The following is a 5,739-nucleotide window of genomic DNA, read 5'->3' on the forward strand; positions in this document are numbered from 1 at the left end:
CATCATTGTTTAACATCCACTTTCCATACTGGCATGGATTAGACAATTTGACTGAAAACTGGTAAACCAGGGGGCTGCAGCAGGTACCGATCTGAATTTGGCAAGGTTTCTACAGCTGGATGCCCTTCCTAACGCTATCCACTCCAAGAGTGTAGTGGGTGCTTTTTACATGCCACCGACTTGACACTGGTATCAGCCATGACTACGGTGTCATTTGGCTTGACAGGTCAACATAAGCAACCCTGTATTGTCATTCTAAAATTAAACGATCACATCATAGAAATCTTAAAGCTCTGAGATAATGCATGATTAATTCAAAACGATGTGAATAAATAAGCATTACTTTTGACAATAATCTGAATGCTAAAGGGTTAAAGTTCTGTTGAAAAGAACGGACTGTCATCTTGTGATGATTTAGGGTTAAAATTTAGAGGAACCCCAACTGGTGATTGTAAATAAATTTCAGCAATGCCATCTTCAAAACAGATCTCTTTGTTATTGTGAACAAAGTTTTTGCAGTGGATGAAGGTTTATTAAATACAGGGTGACCTCCCAAAAAAAACAGAACCCACAAATCTTTGAATAAAACAATGCAGAGGGATAGATTGAGATGAACAGTGATTCTAGTAAGACCAGGACATACCCCTGCATCAAATGACTCCCAAGCCTGGCTGAGAGAGCGATTTCAGGAGAGACCGACCAGCAGGAAGTGTGACTTTGAATGGGCACCAGATTCATTGGACTTGAACCTCCCGCCAGATTTTTATTTGCAGGGTCCATTCGTGCAGTGAGTTGTATCCAGATATGGGTGGCTTATCTGGTATTCCTTGAAGGAATTTGTCCAGACTCTGTTTAAAGGTGATGGGATCCTTTTCCTCTTTGATCAGTTTTGGAATAATGTTAAACAGGGCAGGGCCTGTTGAGGAAAAGACATTGTATCACAGTGTACCTATATGTTGTGATCCTGAATTGAGCAGGGGACGGATGGTCCGTGGTCCCAGCCTTGGATGAACCTTGAAGCTAATGTTCAAGTCATTTGGGCAATGCCGGCAGTATATTCTCCACATTGTGCATCCTCCTCACCTCTTGACAACCAGTGTTGGTTTGTTTATGTCAGCAAAAGAGACCAACAGTATAAGTACTGTATAAATCCTCCAAGGCAGTACTCCAGCATGGCCACAGTCTAGTAACTGAAACAAAGCATACCAAATTAATCTCATTTCCCAGTATCATTCAATGTTTATTCACAAACATTTCTATATAAAAAACTATTTGCTTTTGGACAGGCAAACAGTGGTAAGACCCATCAACTGATAGAAAATAAGAATCCAGAAACGTTCAGAGTTGTCTCCCTTGCCAGCTTAATCAGAGAATACGTTATCTAATCTTATATAATATAGTCATCACCACGGCAATTAATCAGACTGTAGTTGTTTCTGATGATAACATGATCAACTCCCCCATTAAGCGTTATAAAGCCTTCAGTCGTACATGCTACTGTTCGTGCCAGTCTTTTCTTTATCGTGGATATTACTTAAAATAGATTAACTACATATTATGGTAAGAACTGAAGGACAGAAGGTAGTTTTCTGGTTAGTGAACATTGTGGCTTGGTTTCAATCTCAGCTGATGTTGGTTGTCATCATTTACTTCACTGACACCTCTTGGAAAGGTACAAAATTAACCATACCCCATTATCCCTGAATCTTTTTGATACCAACTCACCTGAGGCCACCCCCAGTTCTTGATAAAAACTTGTTTTAAAATGGTCTCAACATCTTCCATCAAAATTTCATGTAAATTTCTGTTTCAAACAGCAGCTTAATAATTTCAAAGTTATTTTTCTAAATTCCTCGTTTCTTTCAAAATTAATTAAAACAAAGCGAATTTCAACAGAAATATGATAACCAAAGGGTTAATTATAGGATTGCACATCTAGTTAAAATGAAAGCAATAAATGTACAAGGAACTGGTGTTACTGCTCCATGTGTATTATGGAAACAGAATTACGAAACTGAATTGTTGAAGCATTCTTATACAAAACAGAAAAATTGACATCTTGTAAACTAATTATTTTTTTCTGAACCCATTAGTACATACCTAGGGATAAGGTAAGAAAACACTTTAGTACAAATATCTGGGAAATATAGGCCACAAAAATGTATGGAATAAATATCAGAGTCTTTTTATTTACCATTAAAATCTCATAGATGCAGGGAAGCTTGAAGAGAATGTCAAGACTGAAGACTGACTTTTCTGAAAAGTATGCATTTTGGAAAATATCCAAAAATTCTCATTCTAAGGAAAACACTTTGAATGTATGAATCTCTTATAATTGGTTTAAAGGGTATTTTGTACTGAAAATAAGTTTCAGTCATAGAGAAAATTTATTAAAACTTAATTGCTAAGCAAAAATATTCAGTGATTTGGAAGTAAACCATTTTATGAAACGGACATCTTTATTAGTTAGTGTAAAACAAAGCACATACATTCATATATATGGGTATTTACATATGAAGCAGGGGTGTCAAATAAAGTTTGGATCACTTCAAATCTGTCTGGGACATATTCGACCTGTAAAGAGGCTTGCCATTGGGAAAAATTCTCACTAGGTAAATGGTATTAAAAACATCAGAGTCAATTCACAGCACCCTCTATGAACTGGTAGATGCATTTCAAGCACTTTGTTCCTTCTGCAGTACCAGATACTAAGTGAGGCAACTCTAGATTGAGTAGAAGGCAATCCAGGCAATATCCCCATCAGCACTTCATGTAGGAATCTGGCAAGTAGTACTCCAGTAACTGAACTTAGATCAGTCAAACCCCAGTTACATATTTTTGCATATATTGTAGATATTACATAACTTTATATGAGTTATGGAATAAACAGCATCCATTTATGAAAACAATTCTGACACTGCTTTGAATCATTTTCATTATTTGGTGGCACGTAAAAAGCACCATTCGAGCATGATTGTTGCCAACATCGCCTTACTGGCACATATGCTGGTGGCACGTGTAAAACAACATTCAAGCATGGTCGTTGCCAGTGTCTTGGGGAAATTTCGAACCTGGGTTCTCATTCCTAAGGTATTTTACGAGGTTATTATTATTATTATTATTGTTCAGGTCACTGCTTGGAATCAAACTCGGAATCTTGGGGTTAGTAGCCCATGCTCTTAACCACTATGCCATATGCCCATTAACAACAAACAAGATGAGGACAAATATCCGTCAAATGTAAATAATGTATACAGATATTCTTTAGAATTCAGAGCACACAACTCAGTTTTGAAGTTCTATAATAATAACTTACCAACTTATGTTGGAAGTCAAACGACTTTAAAATACAGAAGTTACCTGGCATTTTATTGACAGTAAAAGATTGACAACGTCAGTGTATGATCAGAAAGTTTCTTGCTGGTTCCAACAAGTGATTTATTCCAAATTTACAATGGATTTTCAGCATGTTTTATACAATTGAAATTACCGTATTTGATGGCATATAAGACACACTTATTGTTTTATGCAAAAAAAAATGTCTCAAAAAATTACCTCAGGTCATTGTTGCAAAGTTGGGCCTCCCATGAGCACTAAAAACCTTTTTCTTGAATATGCAATGCTGAAATAGGGGTGTATCTAACATGCCTGTGCATCTTTTATGACATCAAATACAGTATATATATAGCATGAGTAATGAGTTTCATGTACTCAATTTTGTTGATAAGTGGAATATACTTAAGCGACAAATTTAATTTCATTTTCTCCATTTCCGTGTTTCCACACAGTTATATGTATATATATATATATACACACACACACACACCATGTTTTAATGTGTATAAGGAACCCCCTAATTTTTGGGGCTTAACATTTGGAAAAAAGGTTCTGTAAGAGATAATACTATCCATGTATAGGAAACTTCCATATTTTTTTTAACCTAATTTTTGACAAAAAAGGGTTCCTTATACATGTTAAAATATGGTATGTATATATATATATATATAGAGAGAGAGATCTGCTGTAGTGTGAGAGAAAAGATTGCATTGGTATGGTCATATAATAAATATGGATGAAGACAGCTACATAAAGAAGTACTCGTCACTAAATGTGGAAGAGGAAGCCCTAGGAAGACAAAGGTGTGAAAAATGACCTCCAAATGTTGAGTCTCACAGAGGAGATGATAAAGGACTGGGACAATTGGTGATTTGCTGTGCTTCAGAAAACCCGTCTCTCTCTCAGTAAAATGGAGGCCCTGAAAGCATGTCGTTTATGCCTATACCCTCCACAAAATCTATCCCTGATAAATCTCTCCCCACCAACTCATCTTCCTGACACCCACCACCACCACCACTTTCTCATCCCATCTTCACCATTTACTGTCTTCCCCTTTCCTTCCCTTTTGCAGTCTCACAAACTTACCTGTGCAAAATTTATTCCTGATGAATCTCTCCCTCTTTCTGCCACCCTATGTATACCTTCCTAACACCCTCCCCTCATCACTCACTGCATCCTCCCTCCTTCCATCTCCCCTTTTCCTTTCCCATTCTCACAAACTTACTCATCTGCTCATCCTGTCCAATCCTCTGAACCCTTTCACTTATAAACTCCTCCTGCTAACCTGAGGCTTTTCCCAATCCATTTTCTTTACCATCTTTTCCTTCTCTCTCTCTTTTCTCTCCCCTTTTCCTTTTCAAACTGAGGTAGTCATGTATCTCCTTTACAGCAAGGCTCCCATTTCTGTCCCTCTGTCACACCCTAACCCCTAATCCCCTGCACTAAGCCACCCCCACCCAAGTTGAAGAGGTTTTGTCTTACAAATTACTTAATAACTTTGCTGGTGACAAATAAAGAGCACTCAGTCCACTCTGTGAAGTGGTTGGCATGGAAGGATGGGCATCCAGCCATAGAAACCATTGCCAAAGCAGACAGCAGAGTTTGGTGCAGTTTTCTGGTTTACCAGCTCCTGTCAAACCATCCAACCCATCCAACCCATCCATGCCAGCATGGAAAATGGACGTTAAATGATGATGATGATATATATATATATATATATATATATATTCCTGTGCTCCTCCACCAAATCAGTCCCTGACAAATCTCTCCCCACCAACTCATCTTCCTGACACCCCCAATATGAAGAGTATCATTACACATGGTCAGTACCAAGAGCCTGAATCCAGTTGCAGCTGTCACGACCCAGGATTCTGGCCACTTGACCAATGATGTATGACTAAATCTATCATATACGAGGCAGAAGTTACTGCAACCCTAAATAATAATACAACTAATAAGAAGACCTATATTGGATTATGTGAAGGAAAATTTTTAAATCGCTATGCCAACCACATAGCCTCCTTCTGACAAAGGGACAAAAGCAAAGCTACTACGTTGGCTAGCTACGTATGGACTTTGAAAGATAACGAAACATCACAGCATGTGATTAAATGGAAAGTAATTGAGAAATCTATACCTTACATGAATGGATCGAATAAATGTACGCTTTGTTTGGCTGAAAGAGTGTAGATCTTGTTCAGATCTAAGGTCCCTAATTCTCTATTAAACTCCAGGTCAGAAATTGTCAGTGATTGCATGCATATGTATAAATATATTCTGAAGAACTGGAAAATTCCGCCTATTCCTGACTGATTTGATATCTTTCCAGTCTTTAAATAATATTTATCTCTCACCAGATGGAATACTTTTTTGTTCAATTTTCTATCACGGTTCAGTACATTT

This window comes from Octopus bimaculoides, chromosome 7 (assembly GCF_001194135.2).
Source record: "Octopus bimaculoides isolate UCB-OBI-ISO-001 chromosome 7, ASM119413v2, whole genome shotgun sequence".
In the NCBI taxonomy this organism is placed as follows: domain Eukaryota; kingdom Metazoa; phylum Mollusca; class Cephalopoda; order Octopoda; family Octopodidae; genus Octopus; species Octopus bimaculoides.